The 13213-nt window shown below is 39.0% G+C and overlaps 1 protein-coding gene across 1 annotated transcript in view; it reads left to right on the top strand.

Annotated features, from left to right (window-relative positions):
* The first annotated feature begins 363 nt into the window (after positions 1-363).
* The window catches only part of setd5 (SET domain containing 5), a 93032-nt gene continuing 80182 nt past the window's right edge, over positions 364-13213 (top strand). Inside the window, exon 1 of the mRNA XM_067999064.1 lies at positions 364-815. The gene's annotated coding sequence lies outside the window, so the exon portion shown is untranslated. The remainder of the gene's footprint in view (positions 816-13213) is intronic.

Below are 13213 nucleotides of genomic sequence, written 5' to 3'. Positions count from 1 at the left end.
TTCCACCGATCAAACAACCTCCCCCCTCCCTCATAGGAAAAAAAGGCGTGAGATGATTGACGGGCGATTCTCGTTGACTGCCATCTCAGCGGACCAATTAAAATCAGCGACAACCACTGTGTTAGCGCGTCATCGTCCATGATTGATTTCAAACGATCCAATAGTAATTGAGGAAGGCGGGCTCGTCTGAACCGCAGAGCCCCGCCCCTGCATGGGAGGGTGAAGAAGGAGGAGATGGAGATAGACAGGGGACGGAATCCCCGCCTATCGTGCGAGCCCCTGCGCGCAGTCATGGAGGACCCCGTGTCTTTTGTCAGGGCGGCCCGCCATTTCCGAGCGAATGGTGGGGGGGGAGGGGCCGCATAAGCAGCAGCGGAGGCGCTCAGACTGAGCCCAGTGTTGGTGAGCAGGAGTCGGCCCAGCTGCAATCAGAGAGTGAATTGTCACCGTTATAACGAATGTTTACCTGAGGGGAAAAGTCCCAAAATAACAACAAACCTTATTCCGCCCTTCGGACCAAGTTTTTTTTTGTTAAAACCCCTATTTGGTAAATCGTGAGCGTATCAACAATCTTCAAACTCCCCCCCCCCCCACCCCCTTCTTTTCCTCACCCCCTGAAACGTCAGTCTGAAATTGTAAAGGCTCGGTCGGTGTGTTCAGGAAAGTCCGAGGCTCTGTTTTAGGCCTGGTTGGATGAATCCTGAGTTTTAACAAAACACAAAAAATAAACACACAAGGAAAGAGAGAGAAAAAAGGATCACTAGAAGAGGGGAGAAGGCAGCCCTATTCAGAAACGATTATTGAGAGAAAACCCGGTGAGTTTTCCTGTTTATAATCGGGTTGCCAAGGAGTTTTGATGGTTTTATTGGTGTTGGTGATGATGGTGTTTACATGATGAACACTACGCACTTTAAAAACCTGAGATCATTATAAACCGATTTTCAAACATCCTTTTCCATTTGAACCTTTGGTAATTGCATTTAAAGAGATAAATTAGTAAGCAAATATGTGGGATTTCTGTAGATTTGTTCCACTTCATGTAACTTCATCTCTGGCATTTTCTTCATTACAATAACATAACAAGGAAAGCTGGAGAGGTTGGGCCCCGTGGTAGCACTGCAGCTGGGAGGCATTATCCAATCCTGGGGTCTGTGCTCAGGTATTTCTCTCCCTTTCAAAAAATCATCTGCATTCAACCTACTTTATTATCAATGTTAAACATCTTAAGTACTATACTATCAAAAATATTATGATGCAAATGTATATACAGAATTAACTAAGCATTTTTCAACACATTGCATCATGAAAACCTATTTCTAAGTTATGCCGTGGACACAATAATTGGCAAATAAGATTAAATGTTTTGGACTTTGGTATTCAGTAATTCCCAAATCAGATTATGGCATCCAATTTTTGGTCGTCTACTTGCAAAATCAATGATGCCTCAGCAAGAAGAATGCAGAGAATATCAATTATGAGGATTTGCAATCCTAGATTTTTTTTGTGTTGGACAATTATACGAATACTGTTCGATGATTACTAGTTGTAATGAAGGAAACAAGCAAAACTGAATTTGTCTTTTTATAAGAAAATGTAGCATAAGAGGATATGGCCTCCTTTGAATCACATGGTTCAGGGAGGAATCGGTTTCTAGATGATATTTGTGTTTGTTTCAGTTGCCTGCCTCAGTTGCATTTTATTGCAGAGCTTCTAGATAAATTTAAAGTTAGTTTTCGTCAGGAGTCAGAATATTAGAATGAGAAGGATTAGGATTTTAAAATAAAATTGTTGGACTATAACCTGGTGTTGTAAGATTCCTTGCATTTGTCCACCTCAGTCCATCACCCGCATCTCCACATCAAGGATTAGGATAGTTGAGTTAAAATGTTTTTTGCTGTACAGCAAATGAAGATGCTTTGGTTTTCTAAGTGGGAAGATGAGATCTGCTTTATAAATCCACAGCCTAAGTCATAATGGAATTGAAATGCGTTAATATTTCACATCTGAACATTTTATCTTTATTAATCCAGTTTCTAAAACTTCAGACGTTAGATTCTTATTTAAACACACTTTATCTTTATCCATGAGTTTGCGGATAATTAACCCTTTAAAATAAAAAAAAACTTCGGTTGCAAGTCGTAGTTACAAACTATACAGTTTGTTATAAAGTGTAATTTATGATGTGATGGTGGCCCTATATCTCCCTTTATAACTATGTTTCTATGAGGCCTAACAATAAATCGCTGTGAATGCAACGCTCCACCGCGTCACAGGAAGCCAAATCTTACGTGTCTTAAAAAACGATCTCCAGACCAAGAACCCTGATTGCTAGTCCTAACTTTGTATCTAAAATATTGCTTTGAACGCAGATCTTGCCTTCAATAGTAAACTGCACAATAACTTAATTTTCTTGTCGTGTAAAATGATCCTGATAATCCATAACCCTAAACTCTGACCCAGTTATTTACCCTTAAATCTGCACAGAGGTAACTTGTGCCGTGGGTGTGTGTGAGCGAGAGAGAGAGAAGGGGGGGGTGGGTTGGGGGGGGGGGGGGAAGGGTTGGTAGTCTGCTCTTACTGTGTGTTGGTTTTGTCTGAAGGTTTTTTAAGGTTGGTCTTCGAATGGTTATTTGAAAGTTATTTGGTTTTAATATCGAATTTCTTGAAAATTGTTTCAGTAATAATCGAAGGTAAGAATGTGCATGAACACAAGAGGTTTAATGTGGAACCGTGCTTATTTTTTCAGAGCAAATAGTATCAAGATCTGCTAAAGATTTAGATTAATTGTGTATATATATAATTTTTTTATTGTACTAACTTTCAAAGCTAGATCTGATTTACAGCTTTATTTAAAGTAATTTAATCCATATTAGCGTTCGAGAAAGCATAAAATCGATTATTAGGACTCTGATTTGTAATCACAGAATTCAAAAAGAAAAAGACAGGTTAGCGTTGTGATCTTTTATTAAAACTAGTTACTGGCTAGAGAAATTCCTGCTCTATACGGGAACAAGTTTGCTAAATTCGGCGTTAGCGGAAATTGAGTCTGAGGCTTTGAAGTTGGGGCAAGGCCCGGTATGTCTGGGAAGCCAGGATTGCACTTCAGGGGCCTCAGTCAAATGTTTGGCGCTGAACAGTCGATGCAACACTTGTATTGGCCTTCTGTTTCCTTGGATAAGGGTGGTAAAAGTGGTTTTGTAACGTTTCTTTTGCTATATAAAGGTCAGTGGTGATTTCTCCCATATTGTATTTTTAATGAGAAAGGGGGAGGGGTAGAGCAACCACGTACTGCATACTGAAATAGAAATACTCCAAATTTTAAAATCACGAGTTACCTGTTTCAGGGGCATTTTAACCATCATACAATCATATTATGAAGTTTTAAGATTGCTATTCTGAAACTAGTGATTAATTTTCGTAAGGACGAGTCCGAGAATTCCTGTACAAGAGCCAGGGATGGGGGAGGGGACTGCTCTTAAATCTAGCTTCATCAGACCAAGTACTCCTTCAGATCTCAGGGCTCAAAATATTGGTGTTACCAAAAAAATGTTTTTATTTGCTGATTGGAGAATTTGAATGTTACACATTTTTCGTGTATTTTGGGAGTTAAATGATCTTTTTACATAGCAGCTCTGTGGGTTGCACTCTTGCAGCTTTTCAAACCTGGATTTTTAATTTGAAGCTAGCAATCCGAGCAAGCATATGCGATTTAGCAAGAAGATTCGTATTTGATGCTAGCAAAAAGTACAGATTGTTCAGGAGCCCATGTTGGGTAATATGCTAAGATTTGTCACTTTTTATTCCTCACCTATGATTTGGGTAAATGTTTCGCGTCTTATTTAAAATTATTACACAACGTGCTGTTTCATTCACTTCTTGATCTATTGCTCGAAAGTGTTGTGTAATTAGAGGATTTTTTGGCCGTTAATGTCGATAAGTTATGACCCTGACCAAGGAAAAAATGAAATTCGAAATTAGATTGGGTCCGAATGACTCATACACATCCTTTAAACTGAACGTTTTCTGAAACGATAGATTACAAATGTTAACATTTTGCAAACTAGTGATTCTTCATCTATTAGTCATTTATTACATTTATGGGTGACGAGAAGATGCAAAAGAGACCTAAGTGAATGGCTTTGTGGCTACGGGACGATCCCTATAGTTACTTAAAGATTGTGTGTTGCAGTTTAGGGTGTGGGGGAGGGGGAGGAGTGTCAGTGTAGAATCCCACTTCATTGATATACTGTAGTGAACGTTGCGATGCATTTCTTCAAGTCACGGGTTGAAATTGCTCCCGGGACTAAAATATTTTTGGCAGATGTGCATAGTTTAGGCGGTATTTTATGGTTTTAGGAAATCGATTTGAATGTATCAGTGAAATATTTTTGAAGAATTTGTTTGTTCACGTTCCTTTTGTGGGTTGTTAAAGCTTCGTGAATGTGTGACGTGAGAATATATACGAAATAAAATTAATATATTTAATTAAAAAGTTGCAGAAGTAAATAACTGTGGAAGAAACTGGCTAATGCCTTCAGTGAAATTTGATCTTGCATGAAGTTCCCAAGAATATTAATGAATAGGCAGATGGTCGTGTGTGTTGGTCTGAGTGAAGACTTTGTTTAAATTTTGGGCACGCTAATAAAAATGGTGCATCTCTCGAACATTCAACCTCAAAGATAAATAAATTCTGCAAGTTTGTGCATTATCGCCGTTTCAATGTTGTATAATGCAAATCAAACTTTACTGTATTTGTTTGAGGTTTACTGAACAGACTGGCGCCTTGGACCTAAGGAAATGGCTTCATGCGTTGTATAGGATGCGAGTAGATTCGCAGATGGATAAAAGGCAAATTACATTGTAGATGCTGCAATCTGAACAAAACACATCATTTCATTTGTATGCAAATAAGGAAATCTTATAATGGATCATCTTTTTAAAATGATCAACTTTATACCACATATATATGCTTTTGTAAAATAATGATTCCTTATCGGTAGCGGCCCACATCAAGCCTGGAGCTGGAGTGCTTGATTGCCCAGCATAGGTTTCGCGGATTTTGGCTGACGGAGCTTCTACAATTCGCGCTAATATTTCCATAAAGAAAATGGCTAAATTTTGTCGTGCTTTTAAAAAATCACTACTATGTATAAAGTGATTCTAGTATAGGATCTTGCCTTTTAAAGATATGATTAAGGGAAGTTCTATTAAGGTTTCATGAGACGCTAAATATTTAGGAGGAGTAAGACAGTTGGATGTTACACAATATCGTCATACTGTAATAAGCCGGACTGGGCCTTTAGTGAAAATGGCTGCTGTTGTCTGTGATCTGGCTGCATGGGTGGTTTCTCTGTCCTGCAGCTGGCCTTTATTTACTATGTAAAGAACGCTGCGTAGAACCTTTTGTGTAGTTTCCTGCAATATCAACCCAATTAAGTTGTATGGCATTGACGCATTTTAAAAATAAAATACTTAGATATTTGCGAGGAAAGGCTCCTGATTGTAAAACTAGTTTTGTATTTTATTAAGTTTGTATTAGCCAAGAAGCCTCATGGTCCTACGTCGAACCTGAGCAATTGTATTTTATTGGAAATGTATTGGGAGTTGAGGAATTACGTATTGCAGGTGCTAAATCTTTTATTCACCTAAATGTGAATATTATGCATAGCAAACCCAAACAGTAGCTGCTCCGAGTTTAATTTCGAAATTGTGCAGCCTTTTGTCTCCGCAGCTTTTATGCACGGTACAGCGTTTCGTAAAGAAGGAAGTGGGGAGGGGAAAAAACAGATGGAAGTGGAATTTTCTGAAATTGTACTGCATTGATGTCCGCCACAGATGGCTCTTAATTGCTTTTACATGTAGTAGCAACTGGAAGTGCAGCAAAAGGATAATTACCATTGTGGATTTTTTTCCTTGTGCGTGTAGCATTTCCGATTGACTGCAAATTTAATGGTTAAAGTCTGGGACTATAGACATGGCCGCAGTTTCAAAGGGTTTGCTAAGAGGCAGGGCCACCACCTCCACTGCTAATGTAACCCAAACACAAGGCAGCCATTTTCCTAATTTCAACCCACAAAAGGTCTTCACTAAAAGACTGCCTTTTTTTTTACTAATTATGAGGCAAGGCTTATATAAATCCTACATACGATTTTAATTGAAAGGTTAACCTTTTTTAAAAAAACGACTTACTACCAATACATTCCCAGTTATTTTGTAAGTTTATCGTGCTTAATAAAGATGGTACTAATGGAAATGTTTCTAATGGGAAATAATTTGACTCTCTAGACAGTACTAGTTAAGAAATTACTGTATATTGGCTGGAAGACATTTCGTATGAGTTTAATCTTTTAGATCATGGCGTGCTCACAAACCGCACAGTCGTTGTAACGTTCGGTAATTGGTTTAAGTTGCATTTTTCTTATTCTCTAAGTATTTATGGCGAGGTATGCAAACGAAGCCCTTTGGTCCCATTTTCTTTAGGGATTGGAGTGATTCCAATACGAATTTCCCCTTTATCAAGCGATTGATGGTTTGCTTTTAATTGGCTGATTACATTTATGAAACGCACAGAATAAAAATTGCAGAGAGGAGAAAGCAATCCATTTAAAATACACACTCTACGTAGAGAACGCACATAGCTACGACTTGTGTTATGTAACTAGGGGATTCTGGCACATAATTCTCAATAACGTTGTGTTTAGTTAAACATGAGTTCCACTGATACTGAAATGCCGGAAATCGTTGTAAAAATACAAGGCTTACTCCACGTATTCAAATAAGATCAGTAAACCTTTTTTGGAGAACTTTATACTCGTATCTATTTAGATATTTGTTTCGATCCGATGCTTCGCGAACCGTGTGTTGCCAAGTATAAAACAAAGAGTATCTTTAAAATAGCAATCTTTAATAGTTGCTCTTAGTGCCCTGCTGCAGTTAGTAGAGTCATATTGTAAGGTTTGTTGTTGCCAGAGCTGTCGCCTATGGCGGATTGCCCGCCACCTCCCACCATTCGTGCGTGCAACGCTTGTCCAATATATTTGATAGAAATGCCTTACTAGAATTGACTAAGGCACTTTAAAGGGAAACGAAGCTGGCACCGACAGAGGGAAAAAAAACACCTCCGCCATTTCCAAGGCCTACTACATTAAAGCGTGATCTCCCGAGTTTCTTTGGCTTCAGCCCTGCTCTAATATATCTAATTAGCTAAGAGAGTATAGAGAAATTAAGGTGACAGAAGGGGAGCTCTGGGCAACCATGAATTTTTGACAGGGATATGTGCAGACGACACGTACATACACTATATTAAAAAAAATAAACCTGATCTGACAATATGGTTTTACACACTTAACGAAAATGGATGTTGGATGGGGAAGGGCTGCTCACACTTTGGATTTTCAAGTGTAACGTGACATTGCAACCGAGGAGACGAATGCAATTGCTAAAACAGCCTGTGCCTGGAGGTGGATTAATGTGCTTCAAGAGATTGCATCATCCCCGCTCCCACTGGGCCTCTAAAACCTTTTCCAGCTGTAAAGTAGCCAAAAATAAACCAATTATGAAACTGCACAAACACAGGCTGCTGGTTCTATAGTAAGCATTCTTGCAGGTAAAAATGTAATATGGAGCTGCAGTCAACAGTGCCCTCCCCTACGTTTCAAATCCATCACAGCTAACGGATTACTTTTATTTTTTTTGGATTTTAAAAATCATCACTAAATGTTTGTCAGATTTAACTATGTAAAATAATTGCAAGGAACTAATTAATACCATTCTATCATTTGTAATTCATGATTGTTCACCATGATGCAATTAGTCTGACGGCGCATTCACACGCAATCCATCGAAGTCGAAGGGAATCGCTCCAGTTTGCTTTGGGTCTGAAGGGACAAATCATACTTGCACTTCCAAAATACGAGCTGAGTTGGTAGAGATTCGTTAACATTGTGATAGTATGGTGTTTGCGTGGTGACGTTATGGCACATGCGCACAAAACAGCCGTTAATTTTGTAGCCATTAAAAATATTTTTAAAAATCCTTCCCAGGAGTGACAGACAGCCAATTGTCGCCGTCTTAGACTTAAATATTTTTTTTTCTCCCTGGTCCTGAACTGCAGAAGGACCGCATTTATACAGTAAATGTTTGACATCTACATTTCGGGTCTGAAACCATCAAGTGCTGGGGGTTCCATAGTCGAGCGTGAATTCGTCATTGACACTGTTCACAGATCTTTTTTTTAGCATCGCTGGAAGTGGGAACCGCTAAAAAGATGGCGTGTGAAGGCATCCTGAAAGACTACAGTAAATTCAGACCAGAGTCAATAGAAAATGAGTTTCTGAAAAATAAAATGTCCCCTTCCATCTCTGCCATCGCACACCATTCCTAGACCTAAAAGCAGTGGCAATTGAGGTGATCTCACGCCTCTACCGGTGTTGCTGTGTAAATGACCACTGCGAGATGTGCAAGAGCAGTTTAAGTTGACTCGACCTGTATTTTAAAAAAAATCCCCCCTCCCCCAAGTGTGGAAGGGTTTTACCCTCTTGGTACTTGCCTTTCATGGGGTGGCAATTTCCAGTGTTATGCACTTAACCAGAAGAACTGTATAATTGTGCCTATGAATGTCACTTTTGAGAAACCTTGTAAGACATCATGGTTGGGGGGAAAAAAAGTAGGACAAGACTAGACAAATCAAGTGGCAGTGATTTTGCAACACTAAGCTTGGGTTTTAAAAGCCTGTACGTTGTAGTAAGGGAAGATGGACCATTGTTTTGAAGACCTGGGAAAGAATGAATTAGAGGTGATGTTAGGATGAGTCTTGATTGCAATATGTGATGATGCATGGAAGGGAAGAGAACAATGGTATATTTGGAGCTTTGAAGGAATGAGAGAGGGACTTTCATAGAATCATAGAAGTTTACAACATGGAAACAGGCCCTTCGGCCCAACATGTCCATGTCGCCCAGTTTATACCACTAAGCTAGTCCCAATTGCCTGCTCTTGGCCCATATCCCTCTATACCCATCTTACCCATGTAACTGTCCAAATGCTTTTTAAAAGACAAAATTGTACGCGCCTCTACTACTGCCTCTGGCAGCTCGTTCCCGACACTCACCACCCTTTGAGTGAAAAAATTGCCCCTCTGGACCCTTTTGCATCTCTCCCCTCTCACCTTAAATCTATGCCCCCTCGTTATAGACTCCCCTACCTTTGGGAAAAGATTTTGACTATCTACCTTATCTATGCCCCTCATTATTTTATAGACTTCTATAAGATCACCCCTAAACCTCCTACTCTCCAGGGAAAAAAGTCTCAGTCTATCCAACCTCTCCCTATAAGTCAAACCATCAAGTCCCGGTAGCATCCTAGTAAATCTTTTCTGCACTCTTTCTAGTTTAATAATATCCTTTCTATAATAGGGTGACCAGAACTGTACACAGTATTCCAAGTGTGGCCTTACTAATGTCTTGTACAACTTCAATAAGACATTCCAACTCCTGTATTCAATGTTCTGACCAATGAAACCAAGCATGCTGAATGCCTTCTTCACCACCCTATCCACCTGTGACTCCACTTTCAAGGAGCTATGAACCTGTACTCCTAGATCTCTTTGTTCTATAACTCTCCCCAACGCCCTACCATTAACGGAGTAGGTCCTGGCCCGGGGAACTGATCATAGGAGAATTGATCATAGGAGAATTTTAAAAATAGAGACAAAGATTGTGACAAAGGGAGAAAGAAGTTGGAGGTGAGAAGTGAGAGAAGGAGCACCTAGACAACCTGTTTTTACTTTTTTGCTTTCCAGGAGCATGAGAACTGTTAGAATAGCTTCCCCCAGATGTGGGAGTAACATTCAAAAGTAATGGCTTGTTCTTTGGCACTCATATTGGGATACAAGCTAATATCTCCTGGAATTTTTGTATTCAGAGTCTATTTTATAATAAAAATATTCTTTAACACTGCTTAATGGTAAGTTTCCAAAGCACTTTTATATGTTCCTTCAGAAAATTGTGTGGATGCTGCATTCATGACATTCTTGGTGATGTGTGTATTATTGTATGGGCATTGCAGTAGCTTTGAGAAAATGTGTCACTACATTAAATGGGCTAAGACTCTTAGAGCTCTATAGCTCAATTATTCATCATTGAAGTTTTCTTTATGTTAGATGGCCAAAATAATAATTGGGCTGAATCCCGATGAAGCCAGCAAGTTTCAGCAGCTGTGTAGTGATGTGTGTGGAGTTAAAATTAATTAATCTCTGATCTCAAAACACACTTTTACATTCTACATTTTACATTCTACATTTGGGTAAAATATCTTGAATCCAGTTGTTAAAATTCTGCTGGCCCTCTCTGTTCATATGAATTGTTCCATTGGATGCTGTCAGGCTAACCATGTGGAGCACAACTGAAACTGTTTTTATACTATGTATTATACTATGTGTTTTATACTAGCACCACCAGTGTCTGATACACAGGTCTTGTGCAGCCTGAAGGTAAATCTGACAGATTTGCTAAGAATAGCCACTTGGAGGAGACTGTAAAAGTGGGTCCTTGAGGGTGCTGCCCATACCTAATCCCAGTAGGTTTAGCTTCGGGTTGCAGCTGGCTACGTGAGATATTTCTGGCATCAGTGGTGCTAGCACGGATCTTGCATAGCATAAAAGCAGCTTAAAATTTCAGTCCACTGCCTCACTGAGAAGACCTGGTTTTTAAAAAAACAAATGGGGTTTCCTGGTTTCCAGATTTAGTGAATTCAATAAGTTTGCATTGCTGCTGCTGCATGTGTGAGGTCAGCAAGTCAGGAACTGACTGCACAAACATCCTTCTAAGGTCAATATAAATGCAGCTATTAGTTTTTGAATGATAAGTGTATAATTGCGTGGAGCTGAGGGAAATGTAAATAGTGGATGTTCTATGAGTTTGACCTAGTAGTTGCTGAGAACAGAGAATTGGAGAAATTGTACTGTGGAGCTAATGGGCAAATTTTCCTGATCCACTGAGTGATGGTTAACCCTAGATTTGAACTTGATAGGGGACAGATTTCTGGGCAAAAATGCTGTCTAAAAGAATTTTACAGGCAGAAATCATTAACCAATGTTATTCTTTGTTCACATTTTCAACTGATAGTTTGTTGAACTGTAGCAACTGAAGGTTTTGTATTTCTGGCCAAAATCAGCATTTGGCTACTGCCATCCACTCTACTGGTGGTGTGGGCAAATCTTGAAAAGGACCACCAGTTCGGCCACATCTCTCTGATTATTGTAAATGATGGACTTCCATAGAAGGTTATGCTTACTCGCCAGGTTAGGTTTGTACTGAGTTTAGGAGGGCAATATTTTTTTTTTGCAGCTTGTCTAACTAAATTACAGTTAATTCCATCATCGATTGTAGGCATTGTGGAACACTGAAGTTGCTAACAGTGACAAATAGGAGCAATTTTTCTTGTGGGTTCAGCCTCATATTTGTATTTTCAGCCATGTTTGCCATTATTTGCTTATTGTTTACCAAGCCAAGGAACTGCAAGTTTGTTACTGAAGATATCTTGTTACCATTGTTAAGAGCAGAAAGGGTGACCCATTGAAAAGTGTTACATTAATTTGACAAAACCGAAGGTGTACAAAATTTTGAGGATTCTGATCTTAGTAAGTGATTCATTATTTTCCAAATTTTTAAGCATTTGCAGTTATTTGTATTGAACGCATTACAGTTTCTTCTATCCAGGCCTGCTCTGTTAAGTTCTAGTCGCTACATTACCACAGATTATTGAATTTATTAATTAGAATTTTTTTTTTGATTTTGGTAATATTGAATCACAATTTCATTCACAAAATGTCATGTGGTTGTGAAGTTGTACATACAAAAAGCAAAGGAAGCACAAATAGAAATCTTACCTAGTGTTATCCTGACTGGAATTTTTCAAACTTTGTGATGGTAAAAGGGTTAATGGCCATGCTAAACCATGCCTAGCTTGTAACATTCAAATGAGAAAAGACTTAGAATTTTATTGGCACTGGGTCAGTAAACTGTCCTGCTTGTTTCAGAGTAAGTCATTCTGCACACTTCAGCTGAACAGTAAGTGTGCAAGGATCTCAACCATCTTATTATAATCTATAGTAAAATGATTGGAAATGAGTCAAGATATCGGTCTGGGTGTTTATTTCTTTTCTTCTCTTTTCCCCTTCCCCCTGGTTAATATATTAGAGTACATATTAGAAAGAGTTTAGGGGAAATGTCTGGTGGTGCTCTAAATCTTTTCAGTGTTTTGCATGTAAGATAATTTCCAAATTGGAGGCCCATCCCAATGGTATGTTCTTCCTTGTAAGGAGCGTGCTTGTGAGCATTTACCAGGAATACCGATCTGAATTTCACCAGGATTTACTTTGGCAAACTATCATTAGACCAGCTGCTAAATTGCTGCAGCAATGAAATTAATCATAATTTCTAAAAATAGGATCATATACATGAGAGAGAATGCTTTGAGTTTCATTTTATTTTGCTAGTAAATGGAAACATTACTTTGTGGAAGGAACTATAGTCCCCAAAGTAAAATGTGTACAGGTTGTGTTCTATATATTTGGCAGTAGTCTTAAAATTATCTTATTTTTCTTTAGATATGGAAATAATTTAGTATGGTTTAAAGTCTGCTGGGGCCTCAATTTTGAAAAAGTAGAAGATGCTGCTATGGTCACAGCCCCAAAAGATCTTGAGTGTAAACTCTTAGGACTATTTTACCTTCTAGTGAAAGCTTGCACCTTTTTCCCTCTTACCCCTCGCAGCCCCCAGTATCTTTTCTTGCAAGAGTGCTTTCCCTGGACCAACCCTCTCTGCAGCTAAGTAGGTGGGCCGGGTGGGTGGGTGTGACAACAGCTTGGTGAGTACCTTCTTTGATTCTTGGTTTGCCACCTTTGACTTTGCACCCCTGGCCCACTCTGCAAGAATACTCTCTGTGGCATCATAAGTATTGTCAGGTTGCGAACTCAAGAACATTAGTTTGGGACCACCATTTTTCTGCTCCATAGTGCTTCGCGTTGATGATTAAGTGTATAGTGCTACTACGCTAAAATACAAATGAATGTATATTTGTAGTTGGTTCTAAGGGATTTTGGTGGGATCCACAGCATAATTTTTGGTTAGGAATACTGCTGTTTGTCAGTTCAGTGGGAGATTTTTCTTCAAATTTTAAATACGATTTCCCCTATCCCTTTTAAAGTGTATTA

The sequence above is a fragment of the Heptranchias perlo genome, chromosome 17, assembly GCF_035084215.1.
Source record: "Heptranchias perlo isolate sHepPer1 chromosome 17, sHepPer1.hap1, whole genome shotgun sequence".
In the NCBI taxonomy this organism is placed as follows: Eukaryota; Metazoa; Chordata; class Chondrichthyes; order Hexanchiformes; family Hexanchidae; genus Heptranchias; species Heptranchias perlo.
This window is presented reverse-complemented; position numbering and strand designations above follow the sequence as displayed.